The sequence below is a fragment of the Anopheles coluzzii genome, chromosome 2 (assembly GCF_943734685.1).
Source record: "Anopheles coluzzii chromosome 2, AcolN3, whole genome shotgun sequence".
Taxonomy (NCBI): Eukaryota; Metazoa; Arthropoda; class Insecta; order Diptera; family Culicidae; genus Anopheles; species Anopheles coluzzii.
In genome coordinates this window covers 59,019,049-59,044,435 of record NC_064670.1, presented here as the reverse complement: position 1 = coordinate 59,044,435, position 25,387 = coordinate 59,019,049, and the positions used below count along the sequence as shown (strand labels likewise).

Below are 25,387 nucleotides of genomic sequence, written 5' to 3'. Positions count from 1 at the left end.
AGTCTACCTGCAACGGGAACAAAGGAAGAGATGGCGATACAATTGATGGAATATGATCAGCAAACATCAAAAAGTGGATCGGCTGACATAGAGCAATTTCATGATGTCGATTCAGAATCAGTTCAAGATTCGGGACAGGCATCAGGTGTACATGAAATGGATTCGGCGGTAAAAACGTTAATGCGTCCTTATTCGTTTAGAGATGTAGAGGAAAGTATTCTTACGTACGGTTCCGATAAGACGATCGATTTCTGTGTGTGGATGAATGAATTTGAAGCGGTTGCGCGAATGGCAAAATGGGCCGATGAACAAAAAGTCATCATGTGTCGCAAGAAAATGACCGGCAGTGCGCGGAATTTCTTACTCACGATTTGCAACATAACGTCATTTTCGGCATTGAAAAAAGCACTTTAGGTCGAGTTTGGGAAAAGAGTGCGTCCCACTGATGTTCATCGCCAGCTAGCAACATGTCGACGTGCAAAGGACGAGACGGCGCTTGATTTTATCTATAGAATGCAACGCATTGCTAAACAGATAGATTTGGACGAGGAGAGCATATGTGAGTACATCATAGATGGGATTACGGAAGACGAAACGCAGAGAGCTGCTTTATATGAAGTGCGTACGATCAGTGCTTTAAAAGTGAAAATTCAATTCCGAGAGCGTGCTATTCAGAAAGGAGCGACCCGAAAAACATTCAGAGCTTCGCAGAATACCGTCGCCAAACAAAAACGATGAGCACAAAAGTTCGTTTTTATAATTGTAGTGAAACCGGTCATCGTAGTTCTGAGTGTGTGCGTAAGAACAGCGGACCGAAATGTTTCAAGTGTGGTGAGTTTGGACATGTGTCGTCGAAATGCACAATAAAAGATGATTGAGCGACCAACCAACAAAACGTGTTACTGGTGAAAAAGCTTCCAAGTATTTCAGTAAGAATAGCGAGCGAAAAATATAATGTGGCTGTCGACACAGGTAGTGATAATCAGACGTGTCGATCAGACGTGCATAAGCTGATTCCAAACAATCTGCAGAAGTGGAGCCCAACGACACAAAGGCTTTACGGTCTGGGTGGCAAAGTAACAAACACTTCAAGAGAAGCTATTGTCTTTGCAACTGTCGGCGAAGCAGAATATGAGGTAAGATTTGACATTGTTCCTGATGCGGCACTTGAGGTACCGATGTTATTAGGAATGAATTTCCTTAGAAGTGTTGATTTTGTGATTACCAATACGGGCGTAACGGTACAGCGTAAAAAAGTAGATAAAAGCGAGACAAGTGGTACAGGAAATGATGAAAACGTGGAAGAGAATCCATCGTGGATTTTTCAAATTTCATGTGAACGTGATGAGTTGGATGTTCCGTATGAGTGGCGACAAGAGGTAGCGAATATAGTGAACAATTATGTACCCGTCGAAAAAGTGAATTCCAATTGTAAGCTAAATATTGTGGTGCAGGACAATAGTGTTGTTCGGATAAATCCGCGTAGGTTGGCTCCGTTGGAAAGAAAATTGTTCGGGAGAAGATCGAACAATGGTTTCGTGACGATATTATTCGACCAGAAAGTGCATTCGCGAGTGCAGTGGTACTGGTTCCGAAAAAGACGGTTCTCATTGGGTGTGCATCGATTATCATGAGATAAACAAGAGAATCGTTCGTGATCCCTATCCTATGCCGAATATAGAGGATCAAATTGATCAGCTTGCTGATGCTAGAGTGTACACCACTTTAGATTTGAAGAACTCATACTTCCACGTACCGGTAAAGCAAGAATGTAGAAAGTACACACCCTTTGTAACATCAGAAGGGCAGTACGAGTTTATGCGTGCACCGTTTGAGCTTTGTACGAGTGGTAGTGCGTTGGGGAGATTTATCAGTTCAGTGTTCCGGAACTTGATAAATGAAGGAGTAATGTTGGTGTTTGTCGATGATGTCATCATCCCATCGCGAGACGAGGAGCAGGGGCTAGCAGCGATCAGGCGTGTGTTGCATGTAGCGCAAAGTGCGGGCCTGAAATTTAATTGGAATAAATGCGTATTCCTGCAACGACGTGTCGAGTATCTGGGATACCAAATCTACGAAGGGCGAATCGAACCATCGTCGCAGAAAGTGGAAAAGGTAAGAAGTTTTCCCGTACCGACGAATGTGACACCGCTTCAGCGTTTTTATGGTTTACCCAATTATTTCCGGAAATTTATTCCTGATTTTGCGAATTTTATGAGGCCATTATCGATGTTGTTAAAAAAGGAAGTTGAATTTATTTTCGATCGTAGTGCGATGGAGGCATTTGAGAGAGTGAAGCGATTCTTCTTCTTCTTCTTTGGCTCAACAACCGTTGTCGGTCAAGGCCTGCCTGTACCACTTATGGGCTTGGCTTTCAGTGACTAATTGTATTCCCCCCATAGCAGGATAGTCAGTCCTACGTATGGCGGCACGGTCTATTTGGGGATTGAACCCATGACGGGCATGTTGTTAAGTGGTACGAGTTGACGACTGTACTACGAGACCGGCTGAGTGAAGCGATTACTAACGGAATATCCAGTTTTGCACATTTTTAAATTAGGTCGTAAAACAGAAGTGCATACGGATGCAAGCAATTATCATTCTTTTGAATTAGAAGGATTAGCAGTGGTTGAATCTCTCAAAAAGTTTAGATGCTACTTGTTAGGTCAAAAGTTTAGTGTCATTACGGATTGCGTGGCATTCAAGCAAGCACTAAACAAGAATGTAGTCAATGCAAGAGTTAGTAGATGGCTTGTCGTATTAGCTGAGTTTGATTTTGATATTGAACATCGACCCGCTGAGAGAATGCAACATGTAGATGCATTAGCATGAGTAAGTGTATTAAAGGTATCGGTATTGATTTGTAAGAAGACGATTAAGTCTCAAAAAGAAGACGAAAAATGTTGTGAAATAGTACATACTATAGAGCACGGAGGAAACTGTGGTAATTTCGTATTTGCTAATGGATTACTTTATAAAGAAACAGGGGGAGACAAAAAAATTTACGTACCACATTCCATGGAGGTTGTTGCGTCCAGCAACATAGCTCTTTCTTTCGCGAATTTAAAGTTGAAACATCAGTTTTCTTAATTCACTTAAACTGTATTAAAAAATTCACTGAACTTTCTTCTTTTGGCGCGATGGTAGAAAGAGGTCGATTTCGTCTTCGTGCCCGTTTTAAAACTTCACGCAAACCCGATTGCGGTCATTCCACTTAATTTGCGCAGGTTCATCCGTTGCACGCGAAGCTCCTTCGGGATGAACCATTCCTACTCTTTCTATTTCGCCCGTGTTTGTTTCGCCTGTGCTACCTGTCCCTCTCTCTCACTTCACCACAACGCAGCTGTCAAACTAGAACCGCTGTTGGTAAACAACAGAGGTAGAAATAGTTAGGCGAGCGCATGAACAAGCACATTTTGGAGTGAAGAAACTATGGAGCGGTTAAAGGCTGTTAATGATTAATGACTCTATTAACAATTGTGTTGAGTGGATCATTGATGTTCATATGGATCATTTGGGAACCATGCCATCGACTCGAAAATCTTATAATTATATGTTGACTATTATTGATGCGTTCACCAAGTTTGTTTGGATGTTTCCGACAAAGACGACTTCAGCGCAGGAAGTTTTGAAGAAATTGGAAGTAGTGGCTACTATGTTTGGAGATCCTAGGAGCATTATTTCTGACCGTGGAGCAGCGTTCACGTCAGGAGCTTTTCAAAAATATTGTGAAGATAGTGGAATAGAGACACATACGATAACTACAGGGATTCCTAGAAATAATGGTCAAGCCGAGCGAATTCATCGTGTGATCATACCAGTACTGACGAAACTTTCTATTAAGAATTCAGAAGAATGGCACAAATATGTCACTGACGTTCAGAAAGTGATGATTAATAGTTGGCAAAGAGCGATACAAACAACACCGTTTGAATTACTATTAGGTGAAAATGATGACTAAAGAAAGTGTAGGATTAACTACTCTATTGGCAGAGCAGCTGCGAAATAATTTTCAAGAAACCCGGAATGAATGGCAAAAATGTGCTTGAGATGGAATTCAGAAGATTCAGGAAGAGAACAGGAAGTATTATAATCTTCGCAGAAGACCAGCACGCATCTATCAAGTGGGTGATATTGTAGCCTTGCCTGTAACACAATTTGTCACAGGAAAAAAGGTTAAGCAAAGGTTTTATGGTCCTTATGAAATAATTAAGAAAATGCCATATGGGCGGTATGAAATGAGAAAGTTAGATGATAGTAAGGAAGGTCCTAGAGTGACCACTAGTGCTGCGGATGTCTTAGGCTGGAAATAGACGAACCGAGATCGTCGCGGTACCGCGAAATTCGCGCCTTGTTTATAACAGTTGTAGAACAGTTGGGCTGTCAAATCTTCCGCGCCTCCGATCGCGCCTGCTGTTTCGCAGAGATACCCAACTTCGGTATTCCTGAGATTTTCGCGGTAGCGCGAACCGAATGTTTTTACTTTTTCTGGCGAATTTGTTTGAAGACTCGTGTCGAGAAATGAGTTTTGTATTTTATTTTGCATAAACTATGTGAAATAAATAATTAGATTCGCAAATTGATAAAAAATATATCTTCTTGGCACATTTAATCGTCACCAGACCTCGGATGGTTCCATACACGAGCCGCGATTTTCTCGCCTATCTGTCAGATTTTATAACAGAATTGACAGCTCAAGTCATACGCGATTTTCGCGGTACCGCGACGATCTCGGTTCGTCTATTTCCAGCCTTAAAGCCATGGGGACATTCGGGACGAATGTAGGTCAGGAAAGGCCGTGTGCGAATGGAACTCGACAACCCTGGTATAATTTGTCAATTGGGAACGAAAAGAAATTTACTTCGATTATAAATGTCTGAGGGGTAGCAGTAGCAATCGGGAAGTCGAAGCGAACAGTCAATAAACGAATTTCATGAACCTATACCCTCTCTACAAATATACTAACTTTGAGACTGTCTGGACAGTTTTTTAAACCTCGTATATCACCTCAACATATCGACACACGAAGAACAAATGCTGCAATTTCACAACGCTAATCACTAATAAGGATAACTCATAATTTTAGCACTATGTCGGCAAATATTCGTAAACTATGTGGCTTTTTTTAAGGAAAAGTAACTACCAACTTCTACTAGGCCTCATACAATTCAAGGCTTTTTGAAGTGCTTGGATTCTCAAGATTTTCTCAGATATCGGCCTGATTTTTCAGAAGTCTTGCTAAAGAGTACCTTCATCAATTAAGTGAAGCTAGTGGTATTCCATTTACATTTACATTTACAATATACATGGTTTCTGAATTTTTCAAAAAGCCTCAAAGTGAGAAAATTGACGAAAATATGGTAAAATCCGATTTTGCTGTAGGTAATCGGCCAGCGCGGACTCCGTTCGACGAAATCCGTTTCGGCGCTCATTACAAAATGAATTATGTTCCATTTAAACTGTAGAGTAACGACGGCGAGCCCTGTAACGATTTGACATAAAATCGTATACGCGCACGTAGCGCGATATAATAAGCTTGGCAGTAGGACATAAATATTAGTGTAAGCGATTAGCGTAAGGGCGTAGGTGGAGGTAAGAGAATAAATGGACACTCTCTTTTATAACGGACCATCGAAGGATATCGACGTGCCTTATTTCTCCCCGACCGAAAGCTAATCTAATAAAAAAGACGAAAGGATCGTCTTCAAAACAAACATTTATACCCTCCAAATTGAAGTGTTCACATACAAAATACGGCATGTCTATGCTTACCCCTATGTGGCACTTCTTAGTTTATACTCAGCACTTGAAATCTTGCCGAAGCTTCGATTAACCCTATTCTAGAACCGGCTACACGAGTAGCCAATTCGATTTTGATTACTTATTTCTCTGTTTCTGGAAATTCAACACTTGATACTGGAAACGTTGAAGTTTAGAAGCCTTACCTTGGGTAGGGGAACATAACTAAACTCTTGAGATAAGTTGGAAGGTGAAGTTTTTTGGGCAGCGTAACGTCCTGTCTTGACAATCCGAACGAATCTGACTTCCACGGTCGGAATTGGTTTTATTTATACTCAATAGATTTCGTACATTCGGTTTTGGAATGTGTTTTGTCCCAATTAGAGGTTATTGAGGTGCAATTTATACATTGTATTGGAGTAAGGTGTCTGTCATTACAGGGTTTCGAATCATATAAGGGAATAGTTCAATCACTTAGGGGAATGTTCCAAATCGGTAGGGGAGTGTTGCAAGCACTCTGTGGATATTTGCAATCATATAGGGGAATCTTTCAAGCAGTTTGGGGAGAGTTGCAATGTCACTGGGGAATTTTGCAATCCGTAGGGAAATTTTATCCGGGTTTCAATCCAACCCTGCGAATGTCAAGTGTCAGAAGATAGTTTGTTTACATTGCGTCGATGCCGGCTCATAAACACTCAATCAGGCGAAGGAAAAGGTAACTAATTACAATAATTTTATCAAATTCCCATGTTTGATGTGCTTTTTTCTTTCAGGCAAAGGTTCATTGAAGTTAAATGCTAGTGGAAACGTTGTAGTTTACTATGCACGTGAAATTTATCTACATAGATAGCAGCTATTAGCGTGCCCGCTGCCAGATGTAAAACATCTAGACATTCTTCGTTAATTTCGGAAATTTCTCCTTCTTGGTGTGGTCTGTCACATTAGTCGTGTCGATATACTCAGCTTATACATATGTAATGTTTTTCCTGTACGGTCGGTCCAAGGCTGTTGCGAAATGAAAACCAACGCGGTGTAAATTCTTTGCCGAAACGATTTATTTTTCTACGTTTGCCAAAAAATTTGTTTTCGAATCCCGCTTTTGGTTTAGAGACCTTCTCCGTGTCCTGTCGCCCCTTTTTATCCTTTCCTTGCCGAACCGAACGCGATCGGTTGAAACCCGAACCGATATCTTACATATTTTAAAACGCGCGTTTACGACAGGTCGTTGGGTACCTTGCGAAAAGGTTCCAACAAAGGCTATGTCCTTTCTTGTTCGTTTGCATCCGAACTGCATCAAATGCTTGTAACACATTTGGATCTCCTAGTTTTTTACGCACCTTTTGTTTGCACCAACTACACGACGGTGTCATAGAAATATGAGTAATTATTCAATATGTATTGATTTAAGATAATTCATAATATTAAAATTTTACATAACATATTTATTCTAGCGCATGATCACATGATCCAGTCATCGAGTTTGCTGTGCTCCGCTTTGCCTCATACCGAATCCAGCATCCTCATGCCATGCCTCAGCCATCGTATCCTGCCAGCCTTCGCTACCGTCAGCATCCGCAAGCTCTTGGGTCATCCTTCTTCTCGACGCTACATGCTTGAACACACCGCTAAATATGACCAGGAGGATGCGTCTCTCACGAATAGAGCGTTTGCATCCTCCGCTAGGATGGTCCAAGACTCCTGTCCATAGAGGACCACCGGGCGAATCATATACGATATATCTCACATTTCTTGTAGGCTCGTGACTTCTGGCTCTCAGCAGTCAATGAAGCCGTTGTCCGAAGTAACTCAAGATAGTATTATAATGCATATTTTACAGTTTAGAGAAGGTTACCACTTGCAGTGATTAGTTACTTGTTAATTAAGATAACTGATAATTAGTGTTATTTTTTCAACTGTGGCTAATGATGATGAAAGCTAGTGTATATGTATTTTGTTGTTTTTGTTTGGATGCTGCCTCAAATGCGTGTTGAATTACTGCAGGAATGTCTGTTTTCATCATTTAATAAAGACCAGCAAAGAATACGTATCTTGGAAAGCTGAATAGTTTGCAAGCAAGAGTTTATGAAAATAAAAATTAAAATTTTTTACCTTACATAAAACTATTTATTGATGAAGGATGGTGATATATCAGCGGGATCAACGGATTGAGCTATTGAGAGTCTATACAAGTCAAGCATATATTACTGTGTGTGGAGTTGGCGTTAGAATCTTGACAGGAGCTCCATTGTAGTATAGGGTTCCATAGGCGGCAGGGCACGTAGCTGACAGTACTCCTGGTCACCTTTCTCTTCGGTAGGAAAAAACTATTACCCATCTTCTCCTCGCTTATCTTCACCCCAACTCTCCAGGTACAGCCAACGATACTATAAACCTATCAGAGACAACGATGAATGTTTTAAAACGTGTATAACCATTTTACACATAATATATGCCAGCACGTCCAATGGCGGATCTAACGGTAGGCGGACTAGGCGGTCGCCTGGGGCCCCGCCGATTAAGGGGCCCCGTAGGCCATCATTCTATAGTATGCTGTATGGACAGAGTACTAGCGCCAAGAGTAAACATCTGTGTCAGAGTCTGTGACTGATGATCGTAAGGCCTCCCGAGGACCCCCCCCCCCCCCCCCCCCCGAACACCGTTTACCATTTACAGGGGGCCTCAACTCGTCTTACCGCCTAGGGCCCCCGACACCCTTAATCCGCCACTGAGCACGTCATTACACGTTCGCAATTGACCCTGACCAGACAGTCGGCATTTATAATAGCTGTCACAGAAGCATCTAACGGATGCAGTTGGACCGACGGTATCAATAGAGCGGTAGTCCTACAGAACATATTTGCGATGCTGCTGACGCTCGCTTCATGCATGTGTATGTCATATCTCAATCAATGTTTTAGTAATGGGCTTTTCTTTCGTGGAACACAATTTAACAATGGACAATTCAGTAAAAGTTGTTTATTTCATAAGAATTAAATTAACAGCATTTTTCGTTTGGTTTTGATTTTGAATAAAATTACATAAGAATTCAAACAGTCTAAAATAGTTTAATCACAGGTGTTAGCTTAAATTCTTAATCCTAATATCTTATTTAACAGGAACTAAAAATTCAATCATTCGTACTAATAACACTAATACCAACTTATCAATCAACAATTTCCTCCTCATTGATACATTTGCGAATGTACTTAAGCATATTTCGAAAATATCCATCGCAATCCTGTCTAGTTATCAGCTCACTGCCATCTCGTATCGCTTTCATTAGTTCAGTTTCGTTTGTTGGGCGAGCTCTTCGTACTATTTCCTTCCTGTTGTATATTTGTAAATAGATGTTTGTGTTGTGCGAGGTTGCAGTGTCAGAGCGCGGTATAACTGTGCCTTGACAGAGCGCTGCATAACTGACAGTGGAGCGATAGCGCCATTGCGAATAGAGACACCGAGACAAGAAGACGATAAGCTTTTGTACATTCTGTAAACTATTTAAGAAAGTTAAATAAATGTCTGAGTTAACAGAAAACACTTCCACTTAGAAAACATATTTTCTATAGGATTGAGGAAGGGTGAATACGGAGGAAGGAACTCTAATCTTATATTATTCTCTTCTGCAAATTGTTTCACTAAGTTTGTTTTGTGGAAAGCAACATTGTCTAAAAATATTACTGGATCAGTGATATTATTGGTTGCTATGCTTTCCTTCAGTTTTTCTAGAAATCCCAGAAAAAGATTTTGGTTGAACGCCCCATTCGTGGAGTCATAAGCAATGATCCCATTTCGGGACATGCAACAACAAATAGTTACATTTCGGCTTCTGATGGATGGTACGACTTGTGTTGCAGGTTTACCGGAAACCGACCACTCTCTTTTGCATCGTAATGAGATGTTAAAACCTATTTCATCCACAAACATGAAGTTGTGGTCATTTAAGTCCGACTGTCAATCCAAAAAACGCGACGCATATTCTTTCCTGACTTGAACATTATCTGAAGCATTGCGTCGCGCTGGCAATAGTTGCACTCTTTTTAAAGTGTAATTTAAATCGCTCAAATAATTTCGTATAGTGGATTGACAAACGTTAACCCCAAATTCACGGGCACACTTTTCGGAAATCTTTTTCAGACTCGTTGTGCAGGCTTCGTCCACCCACGATTTTACGATTTCCAATTGCTCCGCAGTGAGTTTTTTGTTGTGTGGACCTCCTTTTTCGCTAGAATTGTTTGTAATCTCACCTTCTTTCAAAAACTTATGAATAATTCGGGAAACAGTTTGGATATTCAGATCCATTATCCTAGCAATGTCCGTCATTCGGTATTCCTCATGATACAATTTAACAATTTTTTGTTTGTCTTCCAGTGAAATCTTTTTTCTGGACGGCATCTTTGATTGCTTGTTTCTAATGAAATCCTTTGCCTGAAAGAAAAAAGCACATCAAACATGGGAATTTGATAAAATTATTGTAATTAGTTACCTTTTCCTTCGCCTGATTGAGTGTTTATGAGCCGGCATCGACGCAATGTAAACAAACTATCTTCTGACACTTGACATTCGCAGGGTTGGATTGAAACCCGGATAAAATTCCCCTACGGATTGCAAAATTCTCCAATGACATTGCAACTCTCCCCAAACTGCTTGAAAGATTCCCCTATATGATTGCAAATATCCACAGAGTGCTTGCAACACTCCCCTACCGATTTGGAACATTCCCCTAAGTGATTGAACTATTCCCTTATATGATTCGAAACCCTGTAATGACAGACACCTTACTCCAATACAATGTATAAATTGCACCTCAATAACCTCTAATTGGGACAAAACACATTCCAAAACCGAATGTACGAAATCTATTGAGTATAAATAAAACCAATTCCGACCGTGGAAGTCAGATTCGTTCGGATTGTCAAGACAGGACGTTACGCTGCCCAAAAAACTTCACCTTCCAACTTATCTCAAGAGTTTAGTTATGTTCCCCTACCCAAGGTAAGGCTTCTAAACTTCAACGTTTCCAGTATCAAGTGTTGAATTTCCAGAAACAGAGAAATAAGTAATCAAAATCGAATTGGCTACTCGTGTAGCCGGTTCTAGAATAGGGTTAATCGAAGCTTCGGCAAGATTTCAAGTGCTGAGTATAAACTAAGAAGTGCCACATAGGGGTAAGCATAGACATGCCGTATTTTGTATGTGAACACTTCAATTTGGAGGGTATAAATGTTTGTTTTGAAGACGATCCTTTCGTCTTTTTTATTAGATTAGCTTTCGGTCGGGGAGAAATAAGGCACGTCGATATCCTTCGATGGTCCGTTATAAAAGAGAGTGTCCATTTATTCTCTTACCTCCACCTACGCCCTTACGCTAATCGCTTACACTAATATTTATGTCCTACTGCCAAGCTTATTATATCGCGCTACGTGCGCGTATACGATTTTATGTCAAATCGTTACAGGGCTCGCTGTCGTTACTCTACAGTTTAAATGGAACATAATTCATTTTGTAATGAGCGCCGAAACGGATTTCGTCGAACGGAGTCCGCGCTGGCCGATTACCTACAACAAAATCGGATTTTACCATATTTTCGTCAATTTTCTCACTTTGAGGCTTTTTGAAAAATTCAGAAACCATGTATATTGTAAATGTAAATGTAAATGGAATACCACTAGCTTCACTTAATTGATGAAGGTACTCTTTAGCAAGACTTCTGAAAAATCAGGCCGATATCTGAGAAAATCTTGAGAATCCAAGCACTTCAAAAAGCCTTGAATTGTATGAGGCCTAGTAGAAGTTGGTAGTTACTTTTCCTTAAAAAAAGCCACATAGTTTACGAATATTTGCCGACATAGTGCTAAAATTATGAGTTATCCTTATTAGTGATTAGCGTTGTGAAATTGCAGCATTTGTTCTTCGTGTGTCGATATGTTGAGGTGATATACGAGGTTTAAAAAACTGTCCAGACAGTCTCAAAGTTAGTATATTTGTAGAGAGGGTATAGGTTCATGAAATTCGTTTATTGACTGTTCGCTTCGACTTCCCGATTGCTACTGCTACCCCTCAGACATTTATAATCGAAGTAAATTTCTTTTCGTTCCCAATTGACAAATTATACCAGGGTTGTCGAGTTCCATTCGCACACGGCCTTTCCTGACCTACATTCGTCCCGAATGACCCCATGGCTTTAAGACATCCGCAGCACTAGTGGTCACTCTAGGACCTTCCTTACTATCATCTAACTTTCTCATTTCATACCGCCCATATGGCATTTTCTTAATTATTTCATAAGGACCATAAAACCTTTGCTTAACCTTTTTTCCTGTGACAAATTGTGTTACAGGCAAGGCTACAATATCACCCACTTGATAGATGCGTGCTGGTCTTCTGCGAAGATTATAATACTTCCTGTTCTCTTCCTGAATCTTCTGAATTCCATCTCAAGCACATTTTTGCCATTCATTCCGGGTTTCTTGAAAATTATTTCGCAGCTGCTCTGCCAATAGAGTAGTTAATCCTACACTTTCTTTAGTCATCATTTTCACCTAATAGTAATTCAAACGGTGTTGTTTGTATCGCTCTTTGCCAACTATTAATCATCACTTTCTGAACGTCAGTGACATATTTGTGCCATTCTTCTGAATTCTTAATAGAAAGTTTCGTCAGTACTGGTATGATCACACGATGAATTCGCTCGGCTTGACCATTATTTCTAGGAATCCCTGTAGTTATCGTATGTGTCTCTATTCCACTATCTTCACAATATTTTTGAAAAGCTCCTGACGTGAACGCTGCTCCACGGTCAGAAATAATGCTCCTAGGATCTCCAAACATAGTAGCCACTACAATTTCTTCAAAACTTCCTGCGCTGAAGTCGTCTTTGTCGGAAACATCCAAACAAACTTGGTGAACGCATCAATAATAGTCAACATATAATTATAAGATTTTCGAGTCGATGGCATGGTTCCCAAATGATCCATATGAACATCAATGATCCACTCAACACAATTGTTAATACAGTCATTAATCATTAACAGCCTTTAACCGCTCCATAGTTTCTTCACTCCAAAATGTGCTTGTTCATGCGCTCGCCTAACTATTTCTACCTCTGTTGTTTACCAACAGCGGTTCTAGTTTGACAGCTGCGTTGTGGTGAAGTGAGAGAGAGGGACAGGTAGCACAGGCGAAACAAACACGGGCGAAATAGAAAGAGTAGGAATGGTTCATCCCGAAGGAGCTTCGCGTGCAACGGATGAACCTGCGCAAATTAAGTGGAATGACCGCAATCGGGTTTGCGTGAAGTTTTAAAACGGGCACGAAGACGAAAATCGACCTCTTTCTACCATCGCGCCAAGAGAAGAAAGTTCAGTGAATTTTTTAATACAGTTTAAGTGAATTAAGAAAACTGATGTTTCAACTTTAAATTCGCGAAAGAAAGAGCTATGTTGCTGGACGCAACAACCTCCATGGAACGTGGTACGTAAATTCTTTTGTCTCCCCCTGTTTCTTTATAGAGTAATCCATTAGCAAATACGAAATTACCACAGATTCCTCCGTGCAGTTTCCTCCGTGCTAGTATAGTATGTACTATTTCACAACATTTTTCGTCTTCTTTTTGAGACTTAATCGTCTTCTTACAAATCAATACCGATACCTTTAACACACTTACTCATGCTAATGCATCTACATGTTGCATTCTCTCAGCGGGTCGATGTTCAATATCAAAATCAAACTCAGCTAATACGACAAGCCATCTACTAACTCTTGCATTGACTACATTCTTGTTTAGTGCTTGCTTGAATGCCACGCAATCCGTAATGACACTAAACTTTTGACCTAACAAGTAGCATCTAAACTTTTTGAGAGATTCAACCACTGCTAATCCTTCTAATTCAAAAGAATGATAATTGCTTGCATCCGTATGCACTTCTGTTTTAAGACCTAATTTAAAAATGTGCAAAACTGGATATTCCGTTAGTAATCGCTTCACTCTCTCAAATGCCTCCATCGCACTACGATCGAAAATAAATTCAACTTCCTTTTTTAACAACATCGATAATGGCCTCATCAAATTCGCAAAATCAGGAATAAATTTCCGGAAATAATTGGGTAAACCATAAAAACGCTGAAGCGGTGTCACATTCGTCGGTACGGGAAAACTTCTTACCTTTTCCACTTTCTGCGACGATGGTTCGATTCGCCCTTCGTAGATTTGGTATCCCAGATACTCGACACGTCGTTGCAGGAATACGCATTTATTCCAATTAAATTTCAGGCCCGCACTTTGCGCTACATGCAACACACGCCTGATCGCTGCTAGCCCCTGCTCCTCGTCTCGCGATGGGATGATGACATCATCGACAAACACCAACATTACTCCTTCATTTATCAAGTTCCGGAACACTGAACTGATAAATCTCCCGAACGCACTACCACTCGTACAAAGCTCAAACGGTGCACGCATAAACTCGTACTGCCCTTCTGATGTTACAAAGGGTGTGTACTTTCTACATTCTTCCTTTACCGGTACGTGGAAGTATGAGTTCTTCAAATCTAAAGTGGTGTACACTCTAGCATCAGCAAGCTGATCAATTTGATCCTCTATATTCGGCATAGGATAGGGATCACGAACGATTCTCTTGTTTATCTCATGATAGTCGATGCACACCCGATGAGAACCCCCCCTGTGCAAAGCGACGGAAGATATCATTCCCTTTCGCGCATTTTCTCAGGCCTTCTTTTTCCCTCCTACGGCAAATTTGTCGAGCAGCGTTTCGAGCTACCCGTCCCTGGCTCCGCTTCATACCCCTCGCCTGAGCACGCTGTCGAAGGTTTGGATGTGTTGGTGCGTCAGACGGCCAATCGTTGTCAGCCGTCGTCCGTGCTTTTTCCCTCCATAGCGCTATCTCTTTCACGCGTGTGATCAATGCTCGCGAGCTGTTGTGGCGCTTAAAAAAACCGTTAACAAACATTGCGGCGCTGCATTTGATTTTTCACAAATCAAACCAAAAAAGCGCAATGAGTTCAATCGCTGCAATGTAAAAATAACTAACGAATCGCTAGCTCACGCTGGAGGGTTGGCTGTGCAACGCGCAGAACCCTATTTCGAAGTAGCGCACGCAACACAGGTGGCCATGGCCGTGCATAGGAAAGCTTAAACCTAATTGCATAAAGCATAACTTTATGTGACACTATGCTTTTCCTTTCGTATGTCGTAGATTACATAGATAGGCTGAGCCGTCTGCGCAAGGGCGTGAGGGTGCAACACTGACGCCAAATGTGTATTCTTCCGGAATGTAATGATCCATCGGTCAAAGAAAGGAAGGTGTTCATGACGGTGTTTTTTTTATTGTGGAGCTGCATCCTTCCCCCTGCCTGCAGCGTATGCATCGGGCAGGATACAGTGTGGCAGTATGCAAGTTGCCCGCTGGATAGGAGCGGGCCAGCGACCGCCATCATTCCGCACATCTTAACAGCATGCCCGTCGTGGGTTCTAACCGCGTATGAACCGTCTGCCGTAGCAAGGGCTGACTATTCGGCTACCTGGTACTCAAGTCGTGAAAAGGCCGGCATGATCGCGTAGACCATTATGCCAATAATAATAATAATAATAATAATAAGAGGAAGAACTTAGCATAGCAGTCCACCCTCGGGGAAGGTTTTTGTTTTGACTTTGGTGCTGCCGGGTCTACCGCTGTGACGCGACAAATGCACGGAATGCACTCGACTAAAACATGAACCTACCGATCCGAACCCATTCCAAGGCAGTGCCGGTCGCACGGCGTCATGATACCGACTCAAAACCAACAAGCCACCAGATTCTGGACGGACAGGTGCAGTATCATACGCGCACCGTAATAAACCAAACCAGAATTCTCTTTTGTATGAATTCAATTCAAGTTTTGTTTCCACTTGCGTCCGCTAGCGGAATTGGAGAGAAATGTGCAACATATCACATGCACGTTTGCCTCGTTCGTTTGTCTTTTTAATACCCCCAACAGCAGAACCGGTCGCAAAGATGGTGGTGCCAATTAAATGGTTGTATTGTCTCCTAGGTAGCGGTAATCGACCGGGCGGCGTACAGTGCGTTTTCTGAGAATGCATGGAGTGTGTAGACGCAGCCGGTGACAATACACGCATCAGAATCAAACAGTTTTGGGGTTCCCGCACGCACACCCACACACGTGCACGCACGAACGCATGCACGCATGCACGAATGCACGAATGCACGTACGCGCGCACGCGAGCACACACCCACGAAAGCGCGCAGGCGAGCACACACCCCCCATCAACCCCCACCCCCCCCCCCCCTCCCGCATGATCGATTACGGCTACCTTATCGGAAGAAAGGCTGGTTCCTCACTCAAAGCACCGGGAGGGGAGGGGGATCGCGGCATGATAGAGTGGACGATCACTTTCTCCGCGCTGTGTGTGTGTCCGTGTGTGTGTGTCGTGGCCAGAAAACTCGAGACAAATTCCGGCACATTGAAAAAAAAATTTTTTTATTGCCACTATACACCGTGCTACATGATGCTTAGAAGGTCGTTGAAGCATCAAACATATTCAAATTAAAAAAATATTAGATTAGTGTTAGACGTTCTCGTACGTGTGGTAGCTTTGAACTCGCGTTGGCCAGGGTGGCCTTCGTCATCGTTTGCCGAATTAAGCAGAACTGAGGTGGACTCTGTTTCGAAGCGGACTTTCGGCACTTGATCGTCCAGGCGATCATAGAAACCTTTAGGAGGTTTCCCTTACTGGAAACGTTTAGAGGCCTTACCTTGGGCAGGGGGACATAACTAAACTCTTTAAATGAGAAGTCGATAGATGTAGGATGGGCATAGTCCTATCCTGACAGTCCGAACGAATCTGACCTGCCATGACCGGAGTTGGTTTTATTTATACTCAAATGAAGTTAAGGGTTTCTCACATTTGGTTCCGGGTTGTATGTTGGAAAGTTATTGTTACGTTTGTCTTTTGTTGACAAGAACGATGGTTCTTGTCACTAAGTTCCTGTTTTGGGTTTAATGCTTCTACTGTTCCTGCTTTGGGTTATAAAGCATAAACTGTTCCTGCTTATGTTGTACGTTTCGGTTGGTTCTGTTAAGTGTGTCACAATTGTTTTTATATGAACGGTGTGGCCTGAGCTCTTCCGGGTGTGTATGGTATGATCTGATTTACTGAATGTGTTATAATGAATGTGTTACAATGGTGTGACTTGGCTTTCCAAAGTGTGTTACTATGTGTCTATGGCTGATAGTGTGTATTACAATATGTTCTGCGTAGCAGATATGCTACACCTCCCCCCTTTAATAGAATAACATAAATAATGAAATTGTTTGAAGTTATTCTTTTCATTTAATTAAACAGATTTTTTTTTGCTATGCTTTTTGTTGGTTTAGTAATAAAATCATTTCTTATCTCTTAAGGTGGGTAATATTTTATGTAAATTGATCTATTTAATGGTGTTAAAGTATTGGGAATATTTGAATATGGTTCATGATATTTTGATTTTGCCATATTGTAATTGTTAGTCTCATTGTTTGAGGACTCTGCGTTTATAGATTTCGTCATGGGTATCATGAAGATTATGTTATGCAAATGTTCTAGGAGCTCTTTTAGATATGTTTCGTAAGTAACAGTTTTTCTTGATTCATATGGTATGAAATCATTCAATTTTCCAGTCTGTATTTCCTGGCAATGCAATTCATTGTTTGTTTCATTTATTTCTTGGTCGTTTTTATGCTTCGTTTTCTTTTCTCTTTATTTATTAGCTCAGTTGCATGAATATCTTTATCATTGATCTCTTCAATCCTTTTTACGTTATCTTGCATTATTGTATCCTCTTTAACATTTTCCTCGAAAATATTTGTTTCGTTACTTTGAGTAACCGTTTGCTCTTCAGTGTATCTGTTTACTTTTTTAGTTAAGCATATGTCACATTTGTTTACGAAATTTTTGATATCGTTATGCATATTATTCCACGTATATGTATCTCTTAATTTCTTATAAAGTTTGAATTGGCCTACGTGTCCTCCCGAAGGGGTCATGTGATAATCATGGATTATTCTCAGCCTATCATGTTCAGTTTCAACCCACCTAGGTGGTGTATACAGTATGAATTCAAACTCGGTAATGGCTCTGTTGGCGATTTCCTCAATGGTTTGTTGAGAGTACTGGGAAAATATTTCATCGTTTAGTGACCAAGCTAGCTTCTTGTTTTTGAAGTTTTTAGCTATGTTGCAGATGCTGAGAAGAGCAAGCTCTAATGCTTGACTTCCATTTTTTTCTGATTTTGCGTAAGCTTTTCCTAAGACTTTCTTGTAGCTGCTGTTGCATACTTCAAACGTTAGTATGTTATAGGAAATACTGGTTCTAACCTTGAGTAGTTTCCTAGTTTTAGACGGTGTGTCTGTTGACCACATCGCTGGTTGATCGTACCAAATATCGATGGGTTTCAGAGGGATTATTTTTCTTGCTTCTTTAATCATGGTTCTAGTGTTTATCATGAGCGTTTTAGTTTTTAGTTCCTTTAAGGAATTTATTTTTGTATTGTTAGTTTCTTTTAACATAATGTTTGTTGGTATATGTTCTTTAAGTTCATTTGATGAAATAATTATTTTTTCTGAGTCGTTTCTGGACCATTTTGTTTCATTAGTTGTTTCATTTTCAAATGATTTACTTCGCTCGGATTTGAAATTATACTTTTTATCATAACAGACTGTTTTACTGTTTAAATTTATATTTTCTTGCTCAAGGTAAACCTGATTGCTCGATTGGTTAATATTTGTATAATCTTCGTTATTTTGATTATAAGTATGATATACCTTTCGTTGATTATTATCAGCTTTGTAATAAAAGTTAAGGCTCTTATCTTCTTTAATTATTTTGTTTGTTTGGGCATTGGTACCACTGTTTGATTCTCGATTCTGGTATGAGTTTAATTCGCATGACTTTTCTTTTTCATAGCTTTTAATCATATCTAGCATGTCGGAGATGCATGCGAACTCTTTTATATCCAAAATAAGTTGGCTTTCTCGGCTGATACCTGTTTCCTTCAGTTTAAATATGACATTTTGCTTTGTTAGCCCCTTTGCACTGTTGAGCGTCATATTTTCTTGGATGTATGCTGCTTGTAATTGGTTTGCCAATTTATGTAGATTTTCGGCGAAAGTGTTGAAATTTTGAAATGTATCCTTTTTTAAGTCCCAAAATCTTTTGTGAGCTTTGGTGACTGAGACGGTATATTTTCCTTTGATGGTAATAACTATTTCGTCAAAAGAGTTAGGGATTTTATTGAAAAGTTCTCTTGGTTCTGTCCCTAGCTTTGCAAGTAAGAGATTGATAGCTATTTGAGTATAATCTACTGGTATCATGCTCTTTACAGCATTGATTATGTCAAGAAATTGAATCAATTCTGATTCTCTACCGTGGAATGTTTTCATACTTGTTAGTATGGAGAAACCAATGTTTGCCAGATTGAACGCCATTTTGCCTTCAAATACAAATTTTTTTTTTGTCAAAGTTGAATTCAATTTATAAATAGAATGGTATTTTATTCATATTTCATTCCTGTTCTAATAATACAGATACTGTTTTGTAATATTTGCAATGACTACTACTATTAATAGTCGTACTATTAATATTGCTTGTATCGTGGAATATTTGAAACAACGCAAACTCTAAAGTTTGGTTTATACACATTTTCCTTTAGCTTTGAATTTGCCATTTTAGCGATTTATAGTAATGTGGTTGAATAGCATGGACGCAACATAATTATTTTGTATATCTGATTTGGAGATTCATGTTGCTTATTTCTATTAAGCGAAGGGATACGATCCTTGTCTGTTTTTTTTTTTTTGTCGATAAAATTCATATTTACGGTACCTTGTTTAAATACATAGCATGTATTAGTTGTTGCAGCTGCTGATGATGCCACACTGTATCGTCTTTCGGTGCTTGATGCGTAAACTCGTTGCTTGGTTCATTCTCGGAGATTGATGTGAAGTTCTACGATGTTGTCGTCGATCTGTTGTCGCTCGATGTCTTGTCGGGGTTGGGACACTTGTCCATTCTTGCCTGCCAATCCAGATTGGGTAATGGGCTCGTCTTGTATTTTCGTCTTCCACGTTGGGAACAGTTGTTCCATTCAATCACACAATGATGGTGACATCGTTATTTCCGCTTACGTTGGTTTGGGTTCGTTGCGTTATTAATCACTTCAAGATTGTTCTATTTTGCAAACTGATCACTTAACGGTTTATTTATAATGTTGTTGCATTTTTGCACGTTGAGGAAGGTTGTCACAACACTTTTTTTTTGCATAATTGCTGTACATCAGACTTTTTTTTTCGCCCTTCAAACGGTTCATCACTTATATTTTCGCTGAGTTATCATTTTGTACACCACACTGTACTTGCTTTTGGTCGCTCATTCATAGCTATTGTTTCTTTTTTATATGGGTCACTTGTGCCAGCTGCGTTGTTCAATACAAATTTGCACATTTGACACTTTTTTCCGTCGTATACCGGTTATGGTCAAAAACGCACTTTTTTTTACACTATTTGATGCGTTAGCACGACACTGCTGTACGTTACCGTTGTACGTATCACAAATAATTTGTTTATACTTCTGCCCGTCGATTGCAGATTAAGGTCACGGTCGCCATGTGGTAGCTTTTAACTCGCGTTGGCCAGGGTGGCCTTCGTCATCGTTTGCCGAATTAAGCAGAACTGAGGTGGACTCTGTTTCGAAGCGGACTTTCGGCACTTGATCGTCCAGGCGATCATAGAAACCTTTAGGAGGTTTCCCTTACTGGAAACGTTTAGAGGCCTTACCTTGGGCAGGGGGACATAACTAAACTCTTTAAATGAGAAATCGATAGATGTAGGATGGGCATAGTCCTATCCTGACAGTCCGAACGAATCTGACCTGCCATGACCGGAGTTGGTTTTATTTATACTCAAATGAAGTTAAGGGTTTCTCACATTTGGTTCCGGATTGTATGTTGGAAAGTTATTGTTACGTTTGTCTTTTGTTGACAAGAACGATGGTTCTTGTCACTAAGTTCCTGTTTTGGGTTTAATGCTTCTACTGTTCCTGCTTTGGGTTATAAAGCATAAACTGTTCCTGCTTATGTTGTACGTTTCGGTTGGTTCTGTTAAGTGTGTCACAATTGTTTTTATATGAACGGTGTGGCCTGAGCTCTTCCGGGTGTGTATGGTATGATCTGATTTACTGAATGTGTTATAATGAATGTGTTACAATGGTGTGACTTGGCTTTCCAAAGTGTGTTACTATGTGTCTATGGCTGATAGTGTGTATTACAATATGTTCTGCGTAGCAGATATGCTACATACGCTTGTTTAAAATAGGCTTCTTCACCTTCAATTGGCAGGGGCATCGAATGGTCTCATCAGCAGCGGCACGAAATAAAATAAACCATCAATACACCGATAACACTTTAAATCCCAAAATGAACCAGCTTCTCCCGCATCGTCAAGGTCACACACAATAAATAAATGCTATACCCACCAAATACAATACACAACCGCAATGTACATATATACCAACGCATACACACAATCAGCTGACGGCGAAAAGCACGGGCTGAAGCGCAAGTAAGGCAAGGCAGGGAGGGGAAAGGGAGTGAGAGGAAGAGGAGGAAGGAATGGGCGCCAATATTTTTTGAATTTTTCAGCCGTTTTTTTGCTCCGCCGTCTGAAATAGTTCATCCATTCCTTCAGCAGATGGCGCTCGTTCCGCACCTAAAAACTGCAAGAAATACGCCGGCTATCGTAGTTTTGGCTGAAGTTTAGCGTATTTTTTTGCGTATTTTTTGACGCAAAACTACGCAAAAAACTACGCAGAAAACTGCTCGAATTTGCGCAGCGGGCCGTCTTTTTCGGAACCACTACCACTGCACTCGCGAATGCACTTTCTGGTCGAATAATATCGTCACGAAACCATTGTTCGATCTTCTCCCGAACAATTTTCTTTCCAACGGAGCCAACCTACGCGGATTTATCCGAACAACACTATTGTCCTGCACCACAATATTTAGCTTACAATTGGAATTCACTTTTTCGACGGGTACATAATTGTTCACTATATTCGCTACCTCTTGTCGCCACTCATACGGAACATCCAACTCATCACGTTCACATGAAATTTGAAAAATCCACGATGGATTCTCTTCCACGTTTTCATCATTTCCTGTACCACTTGTCTCGCTTTTATCTACTTTTTTACGCTGTACCGTTACGCCCGTATTGGTAATCACAAAATCAACACTTCTAAGGAAATTCATTCCTAATAACATCGGTACCTCAAGTGCCGCATCAGGAACAATGTCAAATCTTACCTCATATTCTGCTTCGCCGACAGTTGCAAAGACAATAGCTTCTCTTGAAGTGTTTGTTACTTTGCCACCCAGACCGTAAAGCCTTTGTGTCGTTGGGCTCCACTTCTGCAGATTGTTTGGAATCAGCTTATGCACGTCTGATCGACACGTCTGATTATCACTACCTGTGTCGACAGCCACATTATATTTTTCGCTCGCTATTCTTACTGAAATACTTGGAAGCTTTTTCACCAGTAACACGTTTTGTTGGTTGGTCGCTCAATCATCTTTTATTGTGCATTTCGACGACACATGTCCAAACTCACCACACTTGAAACATTTCGGTCCGCTGTTCTTACGCACACACTCAGAACTACAATGACCGGTTTCACTACAATTATAAAAACGAACTTTTGTGCTCATCGTTTTTGTTTGGCGACGGTATTCTGCGAAGCTCTGAATGTTTTTCGGGTCGGTCCTTTCTGAATAGCACGCTCTCGGAATTGATAGTGTGTATTACAATATGTTCTGCGTAGCAGATATGCTACATACGCTTGTTTAAAATAGGCTTCTTCACCCTCAATTGGCAGGGGCATCGAATGGTCTCATCAGCAGCGGCACGAAATAAAATAAACCATCAATACACCGATAACACTTTAAATCCCAAAATGAACCAGCTTCTCCCGCATCGTCAAGGTCACACACAATAAATAAATGCTATACCCACCAAATACAATACACAACCGCAATGTACATATATACCAACGCATACACACAATCAGCTGACGGCGAAAGGCACGGGCTGAAGCGCAAGTAAGGCAAGGCAGGGAGGGGAAAGGGAGTGAGAGGAAGAGGAGGAAGGAATGGGCGCCAATATTTTTTGAATTTTTCAGCCGTTTTTTTGCTCCGCCGTCTGAAATAGTTCATCCATTCCTTCAGCAGATGGCGCTCGTTCCGCACCTAAAAACTGCAAGAAATACGCCGGCTATCGTAGTTTTGGCTGAAGTTTAGCGTATTTTTTTTGCGTATTTTTTGACGCAAAACTACGCAAAAAACTACGCAGAAAACTGCTCGAATTTGCGCAGCGGGCCGTCTTTTTCGGAACCACTACCACTGCACTCGCGAATGCACTTTCTGGTCGAATAATATCGTCACGAAATCATTGTTCGATCTTCTCCCGAACAATTTTCTTTCCAACGGAGCCAACCTACGCGGATTTATCCGAACAACACTATTGTCCTGCACCACAATATTTAGCTTACAATTGGAATTCACTTTTTCGACGGGTACATAATTGTTCACTATATTCGCTACCTCTTGTCGCCACTCATACGGAACATCCAACTCATCACGTTCACATGAAATTTGAAAAATCCACGATGGATTCTCTTCCACGTTTTCATCATTTCCTGTACCACTTGTCTCGCTTTTATCTACTTTTTTACGCTGTACCGTTACGCCCGTATTGGTAATCACAAAATCAACACTTCTAAGGAAATTCATTCCTAATAACATCGGTACCTCAAGTGCCGCATCAGGAACAATGTCAAATCTTACCTCATATTCTGCTTCGCCGACAGTTGCAAAGACAATAGCTTCTCTTGAAGTGTTTGTTACTTTGCCACCCAGACCGTAAAGCCTTTGTGTCGTTGGGCTCCACTTCTGCAGATTGTTTGGAATCAGCTTATGCACGTCTGATCGTAACAATGTCGCTTCACTACATGTGTCGACAGCCACATTATATTTTTCGCTCGCTATTCTTACTGAAATACTTGGAAGCTTTTTCACCAGTAACACGTTTTGTTGGTTGGTCGCTCAATCATCTTTTATTGTGCATTTCGACGACACATGTCCAAACTCACCACACTTGAAACATTTCGGTCCGCTGTTCTTACGCACACACTCAGAACTACAATGACCGGTTTCACTACAATTATAAAAACGAACTTTTGTGCTCATCGTTTTTGTTTGGCGACGGTATTCTGCGAAGCTCTGAATGTTTTTCGGGTCGGTCCTTTCTGAATAGCACGCTCTCGGAATTGATAGTGTGTATTACAATATGTTCTGCGTAGCAGATATGCTACATACGCTTGTTTAAAATAGGCTTCTTCACCCTCAATTGGCAGGGGCATCGAATGGTCTCATCAGCAGCGGCACGAAATAAAATAAACCATCAATACACCGATAACACTTTAAATCCCAAAATGAACCAGCTTCTCCCGCATCGTCAAGGTCACACACAATAAATAAATGCTATACCCACCAAATACAATACACAACCGCAATGTACATATATACCAACGCATACACACAATCAGCTGACGGCGAAAGGCACGGGCTGAAGCGCAAGTAAGGCAAGGCAGGGAGGGGAAAGGGAGTGAGAGGAAGAGGAGGAAGGAATGGGCGCCAATATTTTTTGAATTTTTCAGCCGTTTTTTTGCTCCGCCGTCTGAAATAGTTCATCCATTCCTTCAGCAGATGGCGCTCGTTCCGCTAACGAGCCTAAAACCTAAAAACTGCAAGAAATACGCCGGCTATCGTAGTTTTGGCTGAAGTTTAGCGTATTTTTTTTGCGTATTTTTTGACGCAAAACTACGCAAAAAACTACGCAGAAAACTGCTCGAATTTGCGCAGCGGGCCGTCTTTTTCGGAACCACTACCACTGCACTCGCGAATGCACTTTCTGGTCGAATAATATCGTCACGAAATCATTGTTCGATCTTCTCCCGAACAATTTTCTTTCCAACGGAGCCAACCTACGCGGATTTATCCGAACAACACTATTGTCCTGCACCACAATATTTAGCTTACAATTGGAATTCACTTTTTCGACGGGTACATAATTGTTCACTATATTCGCTACCTCTTGTCGCCACTCATACGGAACATCCAACTCATCACGTTCACATGAAATTTGAAAAATCCACGATGGATTCTCTTCCACGTTTTCATCATTTCCTGTACCACTTGTCTCGCTTTTATCTACTTTTTTACGCTGTACCGTTACGCCCGTATTGGTAATCACAAAATCAACACTTCTAAGGAAATTCATTCCTAATAACATCGGTACCTCAAGTGCCGCATCAGGAACAATGTCAAATCTTACCTCATATTCTGCTTCGCCGACAGTTGCAAAGACAATAGCTTCTCTTGAAGTGTTTGTTACTTTGCCACCCAGACCGTAAAGCCTTTGTGTCGTTGGGCTCCACTTCTGCAGATTGTTTGGAATCAGCTTATGCACGTCTGATCGACACGTCTGATTATCACTACCTGTGTCGACAGCCACATTATATTTTTCGCTCGCTATTCTTACTG

At 40.9% G+C, this 25,387-nt stretch overlaps 1 protein-coding gene across 1 annotated transcript in view; it reads left to right on the top strand.

Annotated features, from left to right (window-relative positions):
• The window catches only part of LOC120948058 (cytochrome P450 306a1-like), a 101,458-nt gene continuing 76,071 nt past the window's right edge, over positions 1 to 25,387 (top strand). The window contains exons 1-2 of the mRNA XM_049605235.1: positions 1 to 2,115; positions 7,191 to 13,209. The gene's annotated coding sequence lies outside the window, so the exon portion shown is untranslated. The remainder of the gene's footprint in view (positions 2,116 to 7,190; positions 13,210 to 25,387) is intronic.